Genomic DNA, 24648 nt, shown 5'->3' with positions numbered 1-24648 from the left:
AGTCGTTGCATCCGGTCACAGAAGTATTTGCAGTGCTTTTGTGGGAGTAACACTGTCTCTTCCCTGTGGAATTAATGACACCTTGGAAGTAGCATGGGAGAGTTAATAAGTTGGCGTGGTGCTGGTGGGCTCTGTAACCTGTCTGGGTGCTTTTGTGGATGGATGTATGGATTGTGTGCTTGGGAGAGAGAACCCCCAAAGACACTCCCCTGACCTCAGCTGCTAACGATGATCCCGGAGGTGTCTGGATCCAGCAGGGAGTGAAGGTGCACAGAGGCTTGGAGGGCTAGGAAAGGGTAACAGCAGGATCACTCCTCTGCCTTTTGCTTTTATCTCTCTAGAGAGCTGGGTGATCGTTACTGTGGAGAAATGCTGGGTGTTGTTCCTATTGCATGTTTCTGTTTGCTGGGCATGGGAGCGATAAGTCTTCAGCTCTGCTGGTCTGGTTGAGTTCATTTGGAAGAATTCTTACTAGTGAAGCTTGTTCTGCAGAATTGTGGTCCCTGTGTGGGTAGAAGAATCACAGCTTGCTTAGACCTTTATCTGGTAGTCCAAATCATGTAAAAAAGCTTAGTATTCTCTACTGCATCTTTATTTTCAGTGCTAAATCTTTGGATTGCAGTCTCAGAAAAAAGATGATCTGTTGGGTTTTGGCTACAGTAACAATCTACCAGTTGATTTATTCAGGGTTTTGGGTGGACAGTTTTTGGAGTTTTTCTTAGGTGTTTTTTTTTTTTTTTTTTTTTTTTAAGGACTTAAAAACCTTTGTTCTTCTTATTTGTAATGATTCTTTTGTTTGTTTTGCGTGGATTCTTGTGTGTTAGTTTCTTACAGCTTTTCTGCGGTGAACTAAAAGCCTCATGTAGCCTAACTGCATTTCCAGATGTGGGGAAATCAAAAGTATATGTTTTGCAGTAATTCTTTGCTATACAAACACATGTATTTATTTTGTAAATGCCTCCTGTATTTTAAAACACATGAGGTGAAAACAATATTTTACAGAAGTAGCTGTGAATTGGCATGAAATCGGTTACTTCTGAAAAAAAGGGAGCTTTATTGCTGGGGATTTTTTTTTTAATGAAGTCTGTGGTACTTCAGTTTTCAAAAGTGAATCAATCTGCCAAGAAATGCGGGCTTTGATTTATATACTTTTGATTTAGTTATGCTCAGTTTATAAACAGTGCCTGGTAATCTTCCCTGATCTCATCCTGCTTTAATTTTTAATTTACCCTTGAAAAGACACTGTTCACTTTAATCTGGAATAACCAGCTCCCCTCCCCACAGTAGAACGACTGAAGAATAATATTGTGAAAACAAAGATCTAAGTGCAGCTCTCACATATCTGACATGTTAAAAACATCAATTGAATTGATCTGAAATTATGTGGAAAAACATAGAGGTAGTTTTTCAGGTAATTTTGAATCATCAAAATTGATTCCGTGAGTGGTTTTCCATGATTCAGGTGCTGAGCAATGTGGCAATACTTTGAGGCTTTTGAAAACTGGAAAACAGTTTTTGATCCTCACAGGTAGAAATGGCAGAGGAAATTGCCTTGCTGTGGTTAGAGTTACATTATTTGGTTTTAAGGAATTGGCTCCATCCCACTGTAGTTTAGTGTCAGAATGTTTGCTGGGTATTTTCATTCTCTTGTTTTTAAGTGCAATTGTTTTCTTTGCAGAAGACAATAATACTACAAGATATGAGACTTTTCTTTCCCTAGTCTTTTTAGGGGTTAGCTTTTGAATTATTTAATTTTCACAGAATCAGGTTGGAAAAGACCTCTGAAATCACTGAATCCGATCTGTGATGCAACATCACCATGGCACTGAGTGCCACATCCAGGGTTTCCTTAAACACCTGCAGGGATGGTGACTCCACCACGTCCCTGGGCAGCCCATTGCAATGTCTGGTCAGCCTTGCTGTGCCTAAACCTCTCCTGGTGAGCCTGAGACCAGATCCCCTTGTCACTGGTGTCCTGGGAGAAGAGGCCGACCCTCACCTGGCTACCTCCTGTCAGGGAGTTGTGCTCCCTCATCTAAAACAATAGCCTGAACCTTCAGCAGGATTTAAATGCTCATTAAGACCTTCGTGAATAATTTGAAATTTGAACAAAAACCTTGGGTCTTGAAGGTGTCTCTTCAGCTGGTTCATCTGAAAGATCCGTGGAAGCATTTCTTCAAAGCATTAGTGGAAGTAATTATCACAGTAAGGTGTCGGGTTTGTGTTTCTTTCTTGCTTTTCTTTTTAGGAGCTATAAAACTGTGTAATGTAAAAATTTCAGTATTGTAGATTTATGGTATCTTTTGAGTCGAGCTGCATCTCTTCTTTAAGAAGTGTTTGGTAATTTAAATTATAACCACTTCTCTGATGATATTTCTTGATTTCATAAATCATTACCTGAAATCTTTCAGTTACTGAAACACCAACTTACATTTTCAATTAAAAGTGCTTCTGTATACACGAATATTAATTTAACAAATAAATTTCTTACTGCCTTTCTTTTTGTAAGAATTGATGAAAATATAATGCTTCTCAGTTAATTTTAAATCATTTAAAGGAAGTCCTGTTTAAACATGACTGAAAGTGGTTTTATCCTTTTCTTCCTTCCATCTCTTCCTGCTATCATCACAGCTAGGGTTTTAGAAATTAAAGAATGTTGTCTAAAGGGCTTTGGAAGGGAATGTTTTGCTTATCTCAGTGGTCTTCAGTCCAGCTGGTAATTAGCACTTCTCTTAGTGCCTGAAACTTAATTTCAACAAGATTTGGCTCTTCCTTTTCAGCACTATTGACAGAGCGTGGGTGTTGCAAGCAAGTAACCTGAGTCCATTTGAGCCTCACATCTCAAAATTCAATTCAGAATCATCCTGCCTCATCTAAGGGGGGGGATGGTTGTGGAAATTTATCTCTTCTCTCTTACTGTGATACTGTTGTGACTGGGTTTGTGCATCTGCAGTTTTATCAGGGATGATTCATAGGCCGAAAAGGTGTTTGTCCACTTAATGCTTCATTCCTTTCTCCTTTCAAAGGGAAAATAATGGGAAAAAACCTGGTCTATCTGATAGATAATAGCTTCTCTTTTATTGCTTAGCATTGTGTGGTTTCATTTTTTCCTTTTTTTTTAAATCTTGAAATTTGACCTGACAAAAGAAAGGTAACAAGTGTCAGGACTTGACAGAGGGATTTGCCAGGTATGAGGGGACAAAACCTAACCTGAGTACAGCACACTGCAAGTGCACAAACCCAGCCCTTCAGAGCTGCAGATTGATTAAATCAGTCTGTCGTTTTTGCAGGGGAAATAGTTAATTTGAGAACTTAATTTCACAGTTTTATTTGTTCCCTATGGTCTACACATCCAGTGGGGCTCCATTTATCCTTTCCAAAGCAAAGTGTGTATCTATAAAGGTTGTCTCAAGCCTTCTCGTTTGTATGTTTAGATGTCAAAAGCTTTCACATTTTAAGGATGGAGATGTACTGGTGGCATGTTAGATGACCATGTTGAGACAGATATAATTTCAAGACTGATTTTTAGCTGAATTCCAGCAGAGCGAGGAGTAGCTGTTAAGACCCTTCTGATCCTGTAGGAGGAATGGTGATATTCCTGGGTTAGGACAGGTTACCCTTTGGGACACAGGAGGACAGGTGCCCAGACAGAATGCTATTTGTTGCTTGGTATGGTTTTGGTAATTCCACCACCTAGTCCCCTTTCACTCTCTCCTTGTCTTTTGGATATGGGCACAACTTTAAAAATTAGATTTCTTTGTTCTAAAGCAGGATTTGGATTAAATACAGTACGACACACACCCTCACCCACAGCGTTCTGATTAGGTGTTTTTCAATATCTATCTTAAATGTCGTGATAATGCCTGACATGAAGGCTCTCTGTCTTAGAAACCATGAGATCCAGAGCAGATTTCAGCAGTGCACATCAGAACAAGTGCATAGTTCCAGCCCTGAAAGTATGAACTGAAGTACAGCACAATGTAAATGTCAGTTCAGGAATGTGAGGTAGGTTTGGTATGATCCCTTAAGGATTCTTTGTTCATGGCCTAAATTGCAAGGTTTCTGGGGCAGGAACTATCCTTGCATTATTTATTGTATGGCATTTATTCCAGTGCAGTCTATTATTTTTTATTTAACCAGTCTTGGTGCCCATTTGCTGATACCTCAGATGAGGGAATACTCTGCAATACAATGTTTTTAATTAGAATATATATACAAACCTGATATATACAGATTAAAAAGAAATGGCATCCATGTTGTTCAGTTCAATGTGCTGAAGTACCCAAGGGTATAAAGCAGCTTTCAGACTATTTCATCTCTTTATAGTCCAATTGTTGAGACCTTTTTCAGCTTGGTGAGATGACTTCCCCAAAGCCTGCAGCCCATGTGTGTTAGCAACAGGGATCCTGTAAATTACTTCTTGACCTTGACTTGGAAATCAAAATGTAGCAAATCAGGGCCATGGACGTGCTCTACCAGGAGAAACTCCCAGGGGTGCAGATTGATGTGTGGGGCAAGGCATTGCTTACAGTGCTTGCACTCCTGCCATGCACTATTAGAGGCCATTATCTTTAATACCTTTGTTATGCAACAGATCCAGTTTTGATTTGTAGCCCAGAAAGAGCAAAGTTTCAGTTTTAGAAGCACAGTCTGTTATAGGATATTTATCAAGCAGTCTTTTTGCATATGGACATTGACAGCAGTCTTGCAGCAGAAATGACAATGTGCTTCTTGGTGCTGTTTCTAAGTTTGAAGGTTCCCTGTGTAAATCTTTTAACTCAGGAACACTTTTTTTTTTTTTTCTTTTCTTTTTATTGCTTTGGCAATGCTGTGGACATAGTCTGAATCAGCAAAGCTGCCTTAAAGGGACACGCAAGTGAAAACCATATGTATATATAAAAAATTATCTTTTGCAAAGAATCAAAGTAGCTGAGGACATCAGGCCTACCACTGAACATTTTAAAACTAATTTATATGGGTGGTGTCATTTCTGTTTCCTCCCTCTTTCTTTGTGTTCTGTGAAAGGCACCAAACAGCAAACCCTGAACAAGCTCAACTGCACAGTTGGATGAGAAAAGAAATAGAAGGGGCTGGGCAGAAATTGTGATCTTACAAAGCATAGATCTGGAAAGATGTTTCAGCTATGCTAAAAATTATTAACACTTTGCAGTCTTGCAGCTCTCAGTGATCTAATAGTGGTTCTGGAATCTCTCTTTTAGGCGTTGTACATATTTTTTAAAAATGCTCCTTCGCCCAAAGAATTTATTGCATTGGAATAGGAGGAGCCTAGAGCTGAGCACAGGTTTTGGTATATAAGCAACAGAATAGAAGTGTGAAACGTATGGCTACATGTGGTTAAGATCAGCCTAAAAATTAAAACTGCATGTTTTAATAATTTTTGATCAAGTAGGACTTCAAAGATTTTGACTTCCCTTTAAAGTGGAAATTTTTGTATTGGACAATGTAGCACAGACCAGCAGTGGCTGCCATCAGATGAGATTTGCTTCAGAGCTGCCGGCAGCATCAGGCCCAGGATGTTTGCACAATGAGGATTTGTAAACCTCCTCTGCAGAACTGCAATGCTTTGATCTGTTTACTGGACAAATCAAAATTAAACTGATGTCTCTCTTTTTTTTTTTTTTTTTTTTTTTTCTCCTTAGGAAAAATTAGCACTCAGGAAATCTGGCTGGCCATATCAGATTTTGCCCCAAGAAATTGCATTAGTTTAAAAAAGAGGCATTGTACTCCCAGCTTAATGTTTAAACTCAGTGTCAAAACGTTAGGGCAGAATAATGCACACCGATAATGCAAATGGTTTTCTTGGGTGGATTTCAACTCCTGTACTAGTATCTGGGAGAATATGTTTACTTTCTTGCATTTAAATACCACGCTCTTTCCATCACAGTAATGCCACTTTCAGCTAGCTGGCTGCAGCCAGGTTCAGCGATAAGAAATCAAAATTATTTTGAAACGTATCTCTGTTTATTGCAGTGTAACTTTTCTTTTATACTTCCTATTATCCAGTGACTAAACATGTTTACTTTAAACGGGCTATGTGTTCCAGGTGGGTAGAAGCAAAACAAGAGTGCATTTGAGCCAGTTGTAATTAAATTTCAGCTCTGTACATTTTGTCAAGACAAGAAAAGCTGCTGGCATTTAAACCTTGCAATGCATTATGGAGTGACTACCAGTCAGATCCTCCTATGGAATTAAAACAAACTGGAAAGCAGAGTGAGAAAGGGAAAGAGAGATTTGTGTGAATTAAATGACTACAGCCTGTGGTTTGCCAGGCTCTCTTGCTTTTGTTGATGATGTCTGGTTATGTAAACTTCTTCCCACCACTTTCTTCTTGAACTTGCAGCAAAGTGGTTTTGTGTAGTGTAACATCTGCTGGCATAAAAGGGGTTGTAATTAAAAAAAAAGATCTTTGCTGTGCAGCCCAGTAGGAAGGAAAGAGAGGATAGAAAGGAGCGTTCTCTAGAAACACAGATGGCTTTAGATATTAATGATGTTTTATGAAATAATTTTCTAACTATGATTGCCAAAAAAAAAAAAAAGGGGTTTGTATGAAGAAGCTGAGTGCATCTATTTAGTATATTTCGAAGAGTTTGCTGTTAAAGTTTCGTGGAGGAACGTGCCCAATGTGATCAGTCAAGAGTGATGGGACCAAGAGGTTTCCATAAAATGACGGACCTGTTCTATGTTATTTTACACTGTGCAAAATAATCTTGTATTATAGTATGGTATGTAATTATCTCAGTAAATATTCAGGGGGAAAAATAATGCTGCTTAATCCCTTTCTCTTGCTGTTGTGGAGGATTGGGATAATAAAAGCGGAGATCACAACATGCTACATTAGAGCTGCTGGCCTACATTCCAGAGTGAGATTGGCAAGGAGCAGGCTCCCAGTTTCTGGAACACAGAGTACATCCCAAAAAGAATGATTAGGCTGCAGTAGGATTTATGTGATGATGCTGAGCTTTCCCTGGAGACATCAGATTTTATCTCTAGTGATACGAAGTGCTGGCAGTCGCTGGCTTGCTGGCCTGAAAGGAGTATCCATCCTCTTCCCATCTTGTCACCTGCTGCATGCTCCTCAGTGCCTGCATTAGCTGCCCGCTTTCCATGTTGGAGTCTAGGCCTGCTCCTTCCTTTCTGTCTTCTTTGAATTATGGTGAGACACCCTTAAACTTTACTCTTGGTTGGAGTGCAGGTTTTTATGATAATAATTAATTTCATTGGCCCAAGCTGAGTAAAAGCATTTACCCATGATTGACCTGAATTCTTTGTAATGCTGTAAATGAAGTCTTGGACTGTTAATGCTTTCATCAGCAGTGAGTAATTTTGGAGATTGAAAACCTCTTAAACTCTAGCATGATGATTTTGGTTCCAGAGAATTACTATAGGTGACTAAAAATTGAGTACATCTTTTTTTCCCCTAGAAGAAGAAAAAAAAAAAGCTTTCCTACACCATAGGCATAATTCTCTGCAGGAGCTGTAGGATGGTATGTAATTACATCCAAGACACACTGAAATTCTCTTAGTCAAATTGCAGATTGTGTTTCTTGGCGCTATTACATTTGCATACTGATAGGAGTTTGTAGTAACTGTTCCATATTGCACAAATCCTGCTGTTGTTTATTACTTGGCTTAAATTATGTGGGGTTTATCACATAAATATAACTCATTCTCTGTAGAAAAAGATCTAAAAGATTCTATTATCTACACATCATTTTGGAGGGTGTACTTTGTTATCAATTGATGTGCTTTTCATGAAGTGGAATCTCTGGGCACCAAGCACTTGACATGTCTGTGGAAACAGTCTGCCTGTTTCAGCAGGGCTGTGTCCTGAATCTTGCTCAGCAGACACCAGGGAGTGATTTTACCTTTCGATATTGTTAGATGCACATTGAACCTGAGTCAAGAACTCTCTCGACTCAGGATTCCATGGCTGGGGGCAGATTAGGACTTAAGGTCGGGTTGTGTGTGGTAGTAGTAGGAGGCTGTGTGCTCTCTTTGATTAATAAGTTTCTGACTTAGTGAAGCTGAATGCAACAGCCCTTGCTGGAATTCCGTGGTTTATGGAAGTGATTTCCATCATGGCATTCCTATGACCGTTTATTGTGTTTAACTGGTGGTTGCCTGCTCCTTTTGTCTGTTTTGGGAGCCATACTGTCAAGTTTTTATTGGGATGAACAGCCATCTGTGCCGGTAGTCAGAGCCATGCAGGTCAGAATCAGTGCAGAAAAGGTGCAGAGCTATCTGGTAGCTGAAGACGCTGCTGATCCTGTGGGTGAGTACACAAAATGTTCCAGAAAGATATGCCAGAGGCTCAAATTATGTAATGCCTCGAGCAGGAAGCCACCGAATTATGTGTGGAGTATGTCAGCAGCAACAGACTGATGTCCCTGGCAGGGCTCCACTCCAGGAAGGAGCTGGGCTTTCTCAGAAGCCTCACACGAGAGTGAGCGGCGCAGCAGCGAGGCCCCTGCTGGAGCAGCCTGGCCTCTGGAAGGTGGGAGGCACGGTGCTGACACCACGTCGCTCTCCGTGGTTTTCCTGCCCGCAAGTGCGAGAATGACAGGCAGCTTTTCAGGGTTTCCTTTTGCCTTGTGTGTTTGCCTCTTCTGTTGCTTTGGGGGTTTTTTCTTTACTCCTAAATCTTGAAAAAAAAAAAAACCCCAAAACAAAACATACAAAAAACCCAACAACAACAACAGAATAAAAAAACAACCAAAAAAAAATCCCAACAAAAAAACCCCCCCAAAAAACCCCGAACAACCACACATACACACACACAAAAAAAAAAAACAACACCTTTTTAGAAACCACGTATCCAGATTAGGGATATACAAGGCAATTCATGTGTGAAAAATGTTAACAGTTGTGTGTATAAAATTAACTCATGAGTTGTGGTTGGAGTTCTTTTTTGGCATAAAATGAGTGAAGGTTTGGTAGGTAATGATCATTTCAGTATATTGACAGACAAAAATTGTCATGTTTAAATTAAGACTCTAATGGTCTTTTCTAAATTGGGTACTTGTACTTTCCTTCTAATTAGAATGAGGCAAAAGGTCCTTATTGGAATTCTAAAGTTATACTCTGGGTAGCTGAAGGAGGTGATTATCTTAACCAAATGTCCATCAGTGGGAAAGTCATAGACTTGCAGAAGGGTGTTCCTGTCAGGTCATTCTCTCTGAGCTTTTCAGAGTGACAGGTGAAAAAGAACCTTGAATGATGGATCCCTGTGGAGGAAAACTTGTTTTCTGCTTGAGAGTAAAAGAAAAAAAAAAAAAACCTCTTGACAGGCCCAGAGTCTAGATGAAGGTCATCCATCCTTCTGAAGGATTATTATGATATAGCTGGGTCTTCTGCAAAAGTACATGCTCTCCTGGTAAGTTATAAGGGGGTTTAAGTTGTGAAAAGAGAGGGAAACCCATGGGGTGTATTTAAGGTGATGGGAAGGGCCAGGTGACAAGTGAAGAAACACTTGTGCTTTACTGAACAGTAGTGAAGAAATGTGTATTGTAGTCAGAATGAACACTGGGTGAGTCAGAATTTGATGCCTCTACACCTGCTTTGGTGTTCAGGTGCAGCTGAAATCCTGTGATACCTGGTTAGGCATTCAGGAAGCAAGGAACATGAAATTAAAGATCCTGAAAAAAAAAGCAAGCATCAAGGTACTTAAAATCAGCTTATTCACATTTAATTTTTTTTTCTTTTTCTTTTGAACATGAGAGAAATGAAAATTGTAGGGGTTTTGTATTTTATCCTTTACACCCAGCTCTGGAATGCAGGACAAAGCTGAGGCTGCAGCTGCTGTCCATTCCTCCCTTTTGTCCTGTTACTGTGAATTACAAACTGCTCAGCATTTCTGTAAGTGAGACTTCACTCTGGCTCTAAGTGTTTCCCTCAAAGAATTTATAGTCTTGCTGAAAGGGCCACTGGAGATTTTGGACACAAACAGGCTTCTGAAGAAATACTTAACTGGTGAAAAGACAGAGAGATTTTTCGTATTTGCATAACTAAAAGGAAACTGATTTTCTTCATTAAATTTATGAGATTGTACTCATGTGTTTACATGGAACACGAGAAATTTCAGGGCCCAGTGACAATTCTGCCCAGAAAGCTGTGGATGATTAAAACCAGTTGGGAAGCAGGTTCTGTTCCTGGTATGTGCATTAGGGATGGTGGGATGCTCCTGATTCCAGTGGAGCTGGGCTGATGTAACCCTGTTGAAATCTGACCGCAATCTGCAAGAGAACAAAAATGTCTGAGGTGTATCTCTTATTGCAGACTAACAGAGTAATCTGTACACTTGAAAATATTCCTGTCACGTCTTTGTTTTCCCAGCACAGACGTGTTTTGAGCAGGGAGTTTATTTTAGCGTGAAGTTGACCCAGAAGTAAGAGTAAGGATCCTTTTGTGTGAAGCTGAGAAGTCCTAGAGACCCAGTGATATCTTGTCATGTAATTACGAACTGCTGAGGCCACTCTGAAAGTGCACCAGCAAAATAAGAGCATTTGAGGCATTAAAAAAATAAGTGAAGTCACTGTGTAGTCTCTTGCTAGAAGAGTGTGCTGTCAATATTTAATGAGAACAAAGTATCATCCTCTCACCATTGCTATTTCTGATTTGGAACAACTTCTGTTTTAATAGATGTTTTTGGCAACTTTGGGAAGGTTTAACAGAAGAGGAAACTATTTTCTTTAACTGCCCTCATTGCTGTAATTTTAATTGCTGTGGTTCTCAGTCCCTCTGGTCTCATACTCAGGGTGTTTTATGTACCATGAGTTCTCAAAGCAAATGCTAGACCCACAACATGCTCTGGCTTCCCTTGGCTGAGACACTTGTTTTCTACAATCTGTTTCTAATATTGAGATATTTTTTTTTCTCTCTTAGTTGTTTTTTTTTCTTCTTCTTCTTCTCATAAAACTTAAAGCTCATAAAACAGAAGAGTATCAGGTCAAATTTAGTTCTATGTATGCACCTAGTGCATATTGAGATGTTCTCAATTTTAGGCCTCAATTTATTTTTTCTATAAAGGAAGAAAGATACAGCTTCTGATCTAATGTGCAGGAGCTCTTGATAGAAATTAATTTGAAAAACCAACAGTCAATTTCATATTATTTTCAATAATACTGAGGAAGCTTGTTTTTTTGGGTTTTTTTTAGTAAAAAGATGTCTCTTATAAAACATGGATTTCTAATCTGAGTTTGGATTTGATTTCCTTTTTCAGCACCCTTCTGTCATTTTCATTGCTATTTGTGTAAGCCTGCTGCCTTACTTGCTGTGGGGCTGTTGTGCTCATGTCCATTTTAAGGTCTCATGCTTACATCTTACAGATGGAAATATTTGGGTTTGTGTGTTTGAAAAAAAAAAAAAAAAGGTTAAAGAGTAACACCACCAAAGCAATCCTGCCCACCTGTACTGCTCAGAGGTACAGAAGTGTTGGATGCCCCTGTGCTGCCCCTTCCCCTCCAAAGATTGGGAAAGACAGAATTGAGTGCTTCCATCCTTCCAAAGTGTTGGCAAAAACAATGGAGGAAATATAGTCTAGCACTAATAACAATGGCATAATTTATTTTTTACCCAAAGCTGGGATGATAAAGAGACTTGATTATATTTCTCAAAATAAACCACTTTCTTTTCCCTGCTCCTGACACGCTGCTCCATCCTTGGTCTCCATTATGTTGTTATTCTAGCTTTAAATGCTTGGAAGAATGGGCACCATGTGTTCGTGTCACCTGCAGCTATGATGCTTCTGCTTAAGTAACAGGAATTTCAGAATAAAATGAACTTGAAACAAAAACCTCACTGAGCACACAGTATTTGTTTGCTACAGTGTAAATATTCTGATCCATAAGAAGAAATTATTTCTGGGGGGGAAAAAAGGTCTTGAAATAGTTTACTGTGATTTTATTAGGTAATTAAATACGAATATGCACAATTAAAGCTTTTCTTTTTCTTTTTTTTTTTTTAATTAAGGGAGAGGAAGACAATTTCTACAATGTGAATTTCTACGGAACAATTTCTGAGTTTCAAAAGGTATGCATTTTCTGTTCTTTTAAGGTTTTAATTCTCTTTTTTACTAGATTATCTACTTAACATTGAAAGTATGGTTTAGCACTACAATGTCCGTATCAACAGAATGAAAAATCCTGTTCTGAAAAAGCAGCAGCTGGGGTTCATGAGAGAAGAGAAGTTATTAGCAATTTAGATCATAACTGCAAATTCGGAGGATGCTGTGCTCTCCTGAAACCAGATATCCTGACATCAAGGGAGTCTGTAGGTATGAGGTTGATCAGACACAGCCAGATGAGAGTATTCAAAGTTCTCAGAGGCCTTATCTTTTTGAAGTCTAACATTCTGGAAAGTATGGATGAGTAGAAATTGTTCTTTTGTGTGTCCCCCCTCAGGCCCAATAAGCTCCAGTGATAACCAGTCCTAAACCACTGCAAAGTCAATTTAAGTTCTGGAGTCTCTGTGTGGTTCCAGCAGATTCTTCTCACCTTTTATTTCTGGGGAACAAGTTTCTAACTTTTTAGTACTCAGGGATGGGTCACTTGCATACCAATTTATGTTCTCTTCCTAGTCTGAGTTAAGTTTTATCCATCCCATTGGCATGGAGGATTCCTATCCTATTGGCTTCTGCTGTTTGAAAACTACTTTTCCTCCAGAAGCACCAAGCTGGCACAAAATTCCAGCTGCTTTGGCAATTCAGGCCTTGAGCAGGCTCAAAAAGTTGTGGCAAATGTTAAGATTCTGGCTAATCCTGACTGAGACCTCAAGTTTAGCTTCTTAGATGGGTTCTTTGGTTCCTGTCCTAGTGCATAGGCACAGAGCAGGGCACAGGCTTCATGCACTACTCTTCTCACTGAAATTTTTGGAAGTGATAATGACGAGATGGTGCATTTGCTTTTTGTTATTCCTCTAAAGCCACACCTAAATTCATAGGAGAATTCAGATGTTGTCTGAAATGAAGTGACGTGAGAAATCTCAGCTGAGGTTTCCAGTTGCTGGTGGATCTGCTCTGAAAGGGATCTTTAGCAGGAAAATTTCATTGCAGGAAAAGTCACTGATGCCAAAGGATGTGGTTGTGGTGTTTGTCTAGAAGTGTAGAATTAGAAGTAATGGTACAAAGGTTGTAGACAGTGCTCTACCTATCCTACCTTGGCATTAGTGATTAAAACAGACTTGTTTTTCTTGTTTTTCACTCCTGGACACTCCTAGATTGTTGGTTTATCCATGTAGTTTATGCCACAAGCATTTGGGAATCTGTTGCACTGTGACCTGGTGTTCTGTCACAGTTGGTTTGTTTATTTGTAACTGATAAAAATAATTCTTCTGTGGGCACAAGTACAGTTTGAAATAATTAAAAAAGAAAAAATAAGCCTACATTGGCCAGAAATAGCTTTCTTGGAAAGTAGAAACTTCTGTAAATATCTTTGTAGAGGAATGGTCTACAAATACCGATAGGACTGACTTCTTATCCAGGTGTAACAGTAGAAGTCTTGCTAATAAGAGACTTACAATGAATTCCCATTAGTAGCAGAGCTGTTGGTTCATTTTTTAAGACAGATAAAGGAATAGGAGACCAATGACTTTACCTAGAGTGTCTGTTGTATTCGATATTTTCAAAATAAGTGTAAATACTAGAGGGAAAAGCCCCTTTGGAGTTAGTGAAGGAAGTCAGGGATGTTGCTTTTCGTTTTCCACTTAGATCCTCTTTTTAACTACTTAAACACAGCATGAAGAAGGGTATGCCACAGGCTTTCCACACCATTCTGAAAGTCAAAGGCCTCAAAAACTTTGTGAAAAAAGGAACAGCAAATTTCAGAACTTCTGAATTTTTGCATCAAGTAAATATGAAGAGAACTTGGCTCAATAAAAAAACAAAAGTAGGCCCAGGCAGTCACAATTTGTACAGCCAGTTTTAGGGTCTGTGAACAGCATGCTGCAGTTAATATTGGTTGCATTGAGGATGCCTGGGAGAGGTTTTCTGGGTAGAAGCCTGTTAAAATATCATATTGTTAAAGATTAAATGTGCTATCCTGTGTTTCATTACAGTGTGATTCCAGGCAGTGTTTCTTCAGGAGATGAGGTCAGGCAGTGAGTCCTTAAAGGTTTATTGTGTTTACATAGTGGTGGGTGGGAGGACAGGGCTGTGCAAATGGGAGATGGTGCCTTTATCATAACACATCATTTACCTGTAATCATGTTCCCCTTAGGAGAGCATTAGTCATGTTATTGAATAATCAGGAGCTGCAGGAACTTTGACCCCTCTCCTAGTCTGAAAGAGATTGAGCTGAAGAGAAAACTAGCCAAAGAAAATCCTTTAAATAAACTATGGTTTCCAACACTGTTGGAAGGAGAGAGGGTTGAATCCCAGTTCAAGTTTGCAGTGTAAAACTGGACATGATGTTCACTGGGAATTCTTGATTGGAATAATAGCTAAAACAATGTACTGTTCCTCACAGTTAGCTCATTGATTTTTTTCATCAACACTTCATAGTTGATTTTTAGGGAGGTGAAATAAGATCCCTGTGGTATATTTACAGAATTGCAGACTTTGTTTTTTTGAAGGACAGAGACTGAATCTTTGTAAATGTGCATTTTTGATTAAATCACCTGTGTTCCTGTGGGTACTTGTGTGTCACTGTATCTCTGAGTTGGGGAGCTAAGAGCAGCATTCCTTGGCCAAACCTTGATGAAGTTCTCTCTGTGTAATCTGCCTGCTGCAATCATAGAATTATTTTGCCAGAGTTTTTCTAGTGCCAGGGTGGAGCTCTCACACCTACTGAGCATAATTTAAGATGAGTTTTGGTCCCAAATATTTGCTGCCTGGTCATTATAAAGGGCGTGGTAACTGGTCCCAAATAGAAGTGACACTTTATAGGGAAGAAACTAAAGAAAAGTTGCCCCTCTTGTTGAGAGCTTTGAGACCAAAGCCATTGCTCAGATGGCTGTTGTCAAAATAAAGAGGTTTTCACGACTCTTTAGGCTGTGTCTCCACTGGAGATCTTCTTACTGTCCCTGAAAACACAACAATTGACATATTTTGTGGGGGTATTTTCTACTTCAGCTGGGTTTTCCATCATTTTAGCCATTAATCCCCCAACTGTTCACTTAATCAGGTCCACTGAATCCTACAGCCCATCTGATTCTTTATCCATTTTATCTCTGTCTTCTGGAAACTGAGTTCTTTTAGTCTGAAGACTTATCCACTGTTCATAAGCAACATGCATAGCTTCCTAAGGTGAGGTATACACTGAGTTTCCTTCAGATGGCCAATGTTTTCTTTATAATAAAGTTCTCTTATTCTTAGCACATTTCTAGGTCAGGAATGCTTAAAATATCTTTAGTCATTAAAACTTGGAGTCAACAGTATAAAACAAAAATAGAGAGGCAAAAGAAAAATAAATGGAGCTTACTGCATCCAGATGAAGTATTGTTTTCCAGATATTCCCTGCCGCTTGTGATCATGTTGTTGTCTTTGTGCTTTCCTTTGGAATACTGCTCTGTTTAATTACAGCAAAATCCAGCATTTATGTGAGAGAGGTGAGCATGGAAGGGGCAGAAAATGTATATAGTGGCAAAGGTCTCAGCCTGAGAAAGATTGCTGGCTTAGAGAGGAGGCAGAGCTCTGGGAGTTAAAAAGCAAGCAATAACAAAAGCATACTGATAATTTATGGCAGTTGTTACTGTCTTGCTTGTCAGGTTCTTTGTAATTTCATGTACATTTCAACTGACACTTGTAATAAAGAAAATAGAGGCCGGGAGTGAGAATGGAGACTAATTTCTTGTTCCTGGATGCTTGTTCACACCAAAGGCTTGTGTGAGGACTGAATAGGGACTGAGCTGGCCCAGAAGTAGACCTGATGAATAACATTCATTTCTGATCTGGAGAAGAGAAGGCTCCAGGGGGATCTTATTGCCACATTTCAGTATTTAAGAGGGTCTTAAAGATGAAGACAAACTTTTCAGTAGGGTCTTGTGATAGGACAAGGGATAATGGCTTTGAACTGAAACTGGATATATTTAGGTGAGACACAAGGAAGAAATTTCTTACTATGAGGATGGTGAAAAACTGGAACAGATTTCCCAGTTAGATTGTGGGTGCCCCATCCCTGGAAACATTCAGGGTTAAGCTGGGTTGGTCTCTGAGCAACCTGGTCTAGTTGAAGGTGTCCCTACTCATTGCAGGACTAGATGACATTTAACCAATGTTAAATCTTTCCAACCAAGAGTATTCCATAATTCTATGATTTTTTTTTATTTTTTATTTTTTTTTAGTCTGAGTCAGTTTTCATTTTTTCTGCCAGAGCAAAAGTTAATGGTGAAAGAATGAGTGACTGGTGGACTTCTGGAGAGGATTCCAAAGTTTACCAGACTTCTGCCTCAAATTGGTCTGTGGTAGGTCTGTGTGCAACCACGCCTGAATCATCAGACATTCTCATGCAGAAAAAGGGAGGAAACAAATCTTGGATCCTGTAAATTTTAGTTGTTTATGATAAGAGTTGTCTTAGGCTCAGAGAGGTTGTTTTCTTTGTCTGTGTATTTCTTTAAGTGACTGCCTTGTAAAACTGTCCCCTGAAAGATTTATCTGCCATTCCCCAGGAAAGAAACACTATTTGCTGTTTTTTGAAAAGATTATGTAAAGAACTAAGTCATAGTGTTGTTTTATTCAAAATTTCTATTTCATCAATGCCTGAAGTTAAACCTTCTTCTTTTAAAATGTGTGAAGACCTGATTTAGTATCCAAAAGTGCAGAGTATGGGAAGAACAAGTCAGAAAATGAGAGACAAAATGGCACCGTGTACTGTTTGGCCTCAATAAAACCTAAAGGAAGTGAGGTTCTAGCAAACCATTTTGTTCTGTGCAGGTTCAGTTCTCTTAAGACATATTGGGATTCTTTATGGCTTCCCCTCTCCCTCTTTTTTTTTTTTTTTTCTGGTTGTTTTCTTAGTGGACTGTATTGGATCCAGGAGCAGACCAGAGCACAAGACTCTGCTGTTATCCGGCAGGAATGTGTGTCTGGAAATGGAGAGAGTGCAGTTGAAGGGAGTGGAGGAAGGAAACTCTTCCCTTTTTTCTCAGCCTACACAAAGCTCCCATGACTCAGTGCCAAAGCTGGGAGGGCAGGGTGGCAGAGACAGTGAGTGACATTCCCACATTCCCAAGGGATACCACTGCAGACACATCAGTGGGATTTTCGCCACTGACTTCAACTGAGGCCAATTATGAGAGAAATGGCAAGTGAAAGAATAAGCAGGATGATCTGAAAAGTATGGGGAGAGCGGCGAGATAAAGGAAGCAAGGTAGCAAAAGTGGGGAATGTCATAATAAAACTGTCAGATACAGGAAATACCTGCATGGTGGGAAAGAAAGCAAGAGGTTGTGCACAGCTGAGTTTGGACAAAATGTTTTATTCATTTGTGACTCTCTTCTCCTGTTGGATTACTGGCCTGTTAGATGCTCTCTTTTTAAAACTGATGCGTCGTCTTATGTCACAAGAATGGTGCATTTACACACTTTAACTCTTACTGTTTTCTGGCAAAGTCAAAAGGAAAATTGCTGAATTACTGCCAAAAAATGCATTGTATTTTGAAAGTATTTTTCTTCCAGTATTTTCAATGACTTTAAACTGTAAAATTATGGAAAATTTCAGAGGGGCATTTGCTCTTACTGCTTTTGTGGTCTGATGTGGAGAAGTAATGTTTGGTTGAATGTAAAAAAAATAAATCTGTAAACAGATGCTAATCAAAGGCAAAACTTCTCAGTATCTTCTGGCTTTCCCAGACCTTACTTGTGTTCTACTGTTCATATCTTATCTGTTGCAATTTTGCTCATGAAAGGAGTATTGCAGTAGAGGACAGGGAGTAGTCTGTGTGTTATGGAGTCTGCCCCACTGCAGCTGCTTACCCAAAGAAATCCCTTTTGATCACAGGACCTGTGAAAACTGCAGGCTGAGAAGGTGACACGTGCTGTTCCACATCAGAATGATTTCTTGGAGGCAATGGAAATACCTGTAGCAAATCGAATTGACAGTCAAAACTTCATTTATAATCGTGGTTATTATGATTTCTTCTTTCTCTGCATACATATTTGGGATCTACTAAGTTAAATTTTCCAAGCTCGACAGGTTGCATAAGCCAGAAAAGTAGGAAATGACTCCCAAAAGAACTGCTGCCAGATCTCTGAAGCACGTCTTGAGCTGTTTGATCTGAAACACAATGTGTAAGAGGTGCTGTGCCAAGTTTTGAAAGGTACAGTATGTGGAGTGATGAGGCTGCTGTCTAGTTATTTTCTGTACCCAAAGGGGAAAGGCAGACAAATAGGAACTGTTGTTTATTGCTTAACGACACACATGCCACTTTTCAGTTGTTTATATTTTAGCTGTTGTTTCTTCCTCTCAAAACTAATATGACTTGTTAAACACTAGAATGAAAAGTGGCAAGCAAATCTACTTAGATTTCATGACTGCACTTTTTGCTCTTTGATCTGTACCAGACCGAGAATTTGGATCCTAAACATCATAATGGGATCTTTTGCAGTCTGGGTTAGCAACTGGGAGGACATCTCTGGAGCTACATTAGATAATGCAAGTGTTTCTTGTGTTAATGTATAAACTGCTTTGTCAAGGTCTGCAGCACCCCTTTCTTGGGCATTTGTATGTTTTTACACTTGAAGACTTTGACCATTTTTTCTTGGTTTGCAGTGAATGTTTTTATAAATAACCTGATGATCAGATTCCTTCCTTACAAAGGAAGCAGCGTTTCATTACCTCATTATATCAGATGGTCACACATGTGTATCCAGCTCCTGGTTGTGAACATTTGGCTGTATAAGTCTGTCTACAGAATCTTTTGGGTCTGTCTGCCTGAAAATTAGTGGGATTCCTTTTTTCTCTGCTGGCCTTTATGGTCAGCTTTTGTGTCCAGGATGTGGTAGGCAGCTAGCTAGATATTCTGACAAATCCAAAAAATAAACTTTCGTGGTTTAAAATTATTTTTCTTTTGGCCTTTTTTTACATGTCTTAATTGAATGATTTGTTGCCTGGATTCTATAGAATCTTTTTTCCTTATAAGTTGTGTTTAAACACATTTGGTGAACTGGGAAGCTTACCCTTTTAAAATGTTAAGCAGTTTGAGGTTGTTTCCAGGTGCATCTTTTGAAGGAGATCAGAGGTTTTCCTCTGTTCATCACTGATGTATCAGCATGGAGGCTCTTCTGTTGTCACATATAATCTGGAATCAGCTTTTTCATTATTAATATTCCTCTTTTCAATGTTAATTTGCACTGAATTTTCTGTGAAAGTGATGATAATACTGATGGGAGGGCTATTGTCATGTCCTCTGCCCAGTAAGTGTGTTCAGCAGTTTTGGCTTGGCTGTGCTTTCCCTCCTTGTCCCTTCTTTTCCTGGCAGTTCACACAAGCTGGCAGCAGATGACACAGGACAGGGACAGCAGGTGACACAGAGCAGGAGATGATGCCATTGAAGCCACTACCTGTTGTACTTGTGGCTGCAGCAGAAGGAGCTGGAGTCAATATTATAAACCCAAACCCCAAGCTCTTTGACAGTTTACTGCTTATCTTTGCTGTGCTTTTTTTTTTTTTTTTTCTTTAAGAATTGTGTCCAGAACATGAGGTTTGTTTCCTTATCTTGAGTATTTTTGCTAGCACTTGATGTGATTTGATATAAACAGTGTGAATTTGAGTCAAGTGTTTAAATGTTAAAGCAGCTTCCCACATGTGTTGGTTTACTGCCAGGGAAAGAAATACAGCAGAAATGCTGTATTTAACCACTAATCAAACATTTATTATTGTTGAAAGAATGGCCTGACAAGGATAGAGCTGGACTAAAATGTACAGGTTGTATTTCATGGAAGGGAAAAGCTTTATTAATATTTGAAGAATAGCTTTAATTAGTCTGACTGTTGGTAGATGTGTTCATTTTCTCAATGTACATCTGATATAGCATTTTTCACCAACTTATAATTGGCAGTTTCCCATAGGAAATAATCATTATTGGTATTATAAAAGCACTTTGTATCTATCACATTTGGGAAATGAAAGTTTTGCAAAGGTCAGAATAAAGTGTGCCCCCAATTATGCTAATAACTCATACCACAAATGATCCACCAGAAGGTTTAATAGCTTGGTAGTCCTCTTTAGATTTTCTGAGAACAGGAAGAATTAATATTACATTTTGACACTTTACAGAAAGGTGAAAAAAGTAATCTTCCTTCTCTCTAGTTTTGGAAGTTTGTACCTGAACTCTCTTAGTTGCTTGAGGATCTTGAAAGGTTGGGTGGGTTTCAGTTCGGATTTTTGGAGGGTTTTATTAAGAAATCTTTTTAAAAGCATTTTGTTCCTCTTCACACTGAAGTCGGTATCTTTTTTTTTTTTTTCAGTGATCCCATAGCTACATGGTATGTAGCATGTTTTGACCTTTGGAGTTTTCAGTCAGCTTTTTTTGGAATTTGACAATGAAGTCTAATAGACGGATTCTTTTGCTAGATTGCTGAAGTAATTTAAATTAATAACTTGGTAGGAAATACTAGAAGTTATTTTAAAAACCTCCTCAAAAGGAAAATTTTACTGCAAACGAATTTTTAATTTTGCTTTTCACCTGCTCCCAAAAAAGATAAACTGTAGTTTCCTTTGAACATCTGCACTCAACATCAAAGATTGGAGTAACTAAACCATCCAGAGATTTTCCAAACATCACAGCAAATCTTCAGGATATAATTAGTTAGAAATTATTGGATGTTGGGTTTTCTTACTTTTGTAACATATCAACAAGAGCGATTTCCTGAGAACCAAGAGTCTGCATTGCTTGAAATGGCTTTTTCTGCTTGTCATTTTGAGGGTAAAACATTATTAAAAGGCTAGATGGAACGATTTACTCCTGAGAATGATTATCCTGATACATCCACAGTTCCTGTGCATATCCTGAGTTGTTAAAGAACCCATTAGGAGAGCAGTCTGAATGCTAACATTTGCAAATGTCTGCAAATTGAATTATAAATGTCTCTGGTAAACAAAATGTTTGCTGCACTTGGAGGTCTGGCTGTACCAGGTACGTGGGGTTTGGGAGGTACTTTGGGAAGATAGAAAAGGCAATGAAATAAAGAGCTCAGATTCACTCACCTCACGGAGGTTTTTTAAGTGTAGAAACATTTCTCGTTGCATTCTTTACTTGAAACTTTTGTCCCCTTTCCAGCGAAGTGTTTTCTGTGAGCTTTACTTAAACAGAGATGCAGATGGTTTATTACTCCTTTTAGAGGAGCTGTAAATGGGGAATATTGACGAATCTGACGCTGAGATAGGAGCCTGTTAGAAATTTGCCTACCCTGATTTTATGGGCTGCACTAGGAAGGCTGCTGCTTCTGCTTTACTGGAGGTGTTTTGCTGCTTGCACTGATTAGGGCTAGAGCAAGACTGCCTTCATAAAACGTCTCTTACAGAAATGTTCCTTCAGGACAATTTTTCAAGCAGCATTGTCAGCAAGGCCTTTCTTGCACAAACATTTTTGTACTGAGTGTGTTCTGGTGCAGTTGGCCACACGTATAAATAAAGAGAAGGGTGGGAGCAGGCTGTTGGTGGACTTTAAACTTCAGTCTTGGTCTTGTCCTCCTGGGAGTAGTTTTTTTTCTGTTTTGGCATTTCTTTATTTTTCCATTGTCAGCTGTGATAAATGCTTAATAGTAAGTGTAAACACCCTTTGTCTTGGCTGTTTTTTTGTACTCAAGTTCTCTCCACAGGCAAATTACTCTTCTTCAGAGACTTAAACACCTCAGTTCAGTAAGGGGACATTATTAACTCCAGTCAAGTTGTTTTTACCTAGAATATTATTTCTTTGCAAGTGTTGTTATGAAGGGATAAAGGCAAATTTGTCAAACCTACCTGGTGAAACTCATACACATGTGGTTCCATGAAGGATTCTCTTTTTCACTGCATGGTACAGTCTAAAACAAGTTTTTCAGAGCAAATCCGAAGTTTGGAGTACAGGGCACACAACAGAAGGTAAAATTAGTGTCCAAAAGTAGTTTTATTCAGCATATGTAGTGAAGTACATGGCAGTATTTATATTTAATAGGATGTGCACTGCACTCCTTACGTGGCTATGGTTTGGTTAAACATTCAAAACAGTGTGGATTTTATTCCACAGCTGTGTGAACAATTAAATCCACTGAAATTTTTCTGACTGTCCTAATTATTTTTTCTCCATCTGAAGCTTTGCTAATGCAGGTCTCATCACTGCTCATTCTGCCAGAGAGCCAGGTATGTCTCCTGATGGTACTTGTGCTTTTAGACCAATGGGGACAAAGTGATCCAGTTTTTCCTTCCTTCCAGGTACAATTATGGGTCTCAATATAATAAAAATAAAATGATTGAATATCTACAGAGGTTCATATGGCATATTTTCCATTTATTTTAAGTTGGGAAGCTAAAATATCTTAATTGACAATCCCATAAGGTTTATTTTTTATGAGCTCTCTTTTCTCTCTGCAGTTTTACATTTTCAGGGTATTGCTAATTCTGTAAATTTAGCTATCAGAGTATTGTAATTTAAGGCCAAATCCTTCTCACAGTTGAAAGAAAAAATTGAATGGTTTTATTGGAGTAGAATCAGATTTAAGGGGCAGAGCCTGAATAGTTTTTAATTATTCTAATCCCTGGACAGCTTTTCAGCCAGGGCACTTCACAGGCACTAATAACATTTTATATCAGTTGAGTTTCCCCTGATGTAAAATATAAAGATCATGAGTTTGCTGTATAGCCTACTAACATCAGTGGGACCAGATTTTCTAGTTGCATTAACAGGCTCTAAGGAAGAAGCCGTTTAAATTTGTATTGTGGTGGTTTTGTGGAGTTTTTTTGCTTGTTGTTTTTCTTTTGACCTACCTTTCCATGGGTCACTTCAATTTATTAACTTAGTTGGCAGCTGTTGATATGATCAGGTCTTTTCACAAAGTCTTGCAGCTCCTGTGGCAGGTTGAGGTTGAAATGCTTTATTTTGGTGCTTGAGTGTCTCATGTTCATATCTTGTATTGATGTGGGAAAGCAGAGCATCAGAAAAGTGATGCTGGTCAATCACAGTGATGATTTGCTTCTTAACAAGTAGGTAATCCTTTATCAGGCCAGTGTTGCCACTGCCACTCCAGTTGTACTGAGCAATTTCAAGAAGTGGAAAAGTTTTGTTTATCAATCAGCAAACAAATATGAAAAGAAAAACTGTGGTAGAACACAGGACTGTGGTAATGGGTTGGGGATTTGTGTGGCTATAACAAGACCAAGTTAATATTTCCATTTCTTGAAAGATACGAAGAAATGTGTCTCAGGATCTTACCTTGAATTTAGCATGGTTGCAGATAGTCTTGCTGTTCTCTTCTCCATTTGGCTTGTATTAGAAGAAATATTTATAGTCTACTTTTGTTTAAGAGAACCCTGAATTTGCCCTGTAACAGAAAGCACCAATAATTGAGGAAGCTGTTTTAGGTCCTCTTGGTTGGTGGCAAAGGAGATTTTGTCCCTCTCCATGCATGTGCAGAAGGATAAAGAGAAGTTCCTCCCCTGTGGCTTCTCTAATACAAAGGTAAGCAGGTTGGAATTTCTACACCCTGTTGAACCAAGCAAATCATGTGGTCACTTCCTTTTTACCCTATTTTGCTTTTAGCGGGGGGTACAAAAGTGAATGTATTTATTTGCGACTGTGACAACAGATGGAATTCCTAACCTTTCCTTTAACATGAATGGGAACATTGCTCTTCTAGTTTGGGATGCCTGGACTTCACCAGCTGTGCCTACTAATAAAGCACAAGTCTAACTAATGAGTTAAAACTAATTAAAAGCTAACTCTAGGTTATCACTGGACTGATGCTGTTGGAAGTAGCCTGTCATGGATAATGTGTTTTCCATCACAAGTGGGTTCTTCTCTCTTGTTTTTGCTGGCCACATGCAGTCCACTGCTGCTACATGGTGATTGTTCAGCCTTTTTGCAGCGAGGTGCTTTCTCATACTGTATTAATTTGCTTTCTGAATTATGGGAGATGTTACAGGCCACTCCCAGGGGGCAGTGAATTAAAGCATTCCTGCAGAACTGTTGAATAACAGGGTAGAGCAGTGTGTAGGGAAACAGCTTCTGCAGTCACTTGGGTAGATGTGTTGCACCACAACAGTCAGTGTTCAGAACTCAATTAAAGGTCAGTAAAACAGAGTTCCTTCAACAGTCCAAAGCACCATGTGTGTTTGAATCTGTTTTGTTTCTGGAGACAAAAGACGTTCCACACCCAGGAAAGTAGCAAACAGCATTTGCAATGCCAGCTAAAGGGTGTGAAAGGAAACCCCATTTATCTTATACCCCTTTCTTTTGATTTTTTGTGCTGATAGTCAACATACAAGTGGTTACGATGTAAAATCTCACTATGGCATGTACCATTTTGTGCTGAGGAAGGAAATATCACTTTTATTTTTTAAATTTATTTATTTTTACTGCTAATGATTAATGTTTCTTAAAAATGACTCAAACCAGGACATCTCAAACTTAAAATGGAGAGCTTTGAATCTGTGAGTGGGTTGTCTCCAGTCCAGTTCTTGTCTTGCAGTAGATCCATATGTGTGCAAGTATGGCAGGTAGG

At 39.0% G+C, this 24648-nt stretch overlaps 1 protein-coding gene across 3 annotated transcripts in view; it reads left to right on the top strand.

Annotated features, from left to right (window-relative positions):
* The window catches only part of PLCB4 (phospholipase C beta 4), a 186766-nt gene that overhangs the window by 8147 nt on the left and 153971 nt on the right, over positions 1-24648 (top strand). The window contains exons 2-3 of one of the 3 annotated variants that reach the window (XM_066316541.1): positions 11989-12048; positions 16326-16416. The gene's annotated coding sequence lies outside the window, so the exon portion shown is untranslated. Of the gene's footprint in view, positions 1-11988; positions 12049-16231; positions 16417-24648 lie in introns of those variants that run through there. The other 2 variants (XM_066316540.1, XM_066316542.1) reach the window with 2 other exon arrangements.

The sequence above is a fragment of the Sylvia atricapilla genome, chromosome 3 (genome assembly GCF_009819655.1).
Source record: "Sylvia atricapilla isolate bSylAtr1 chromosome 3, bSylAtr1.pri, whole genome shotgun sequence".
Classification (NCBI taxonomy): domain Eukaryota; kingdom Metazoa; phylum Chordata; class Aves; order Passeriformes; family Sylviidae; genus Sylvia; species Sylvia atricapilla.
Note: the sequence above shows the minus strand (reverse complement) of the source record. Positions and strands in the feature narration are given on the sequence as shown.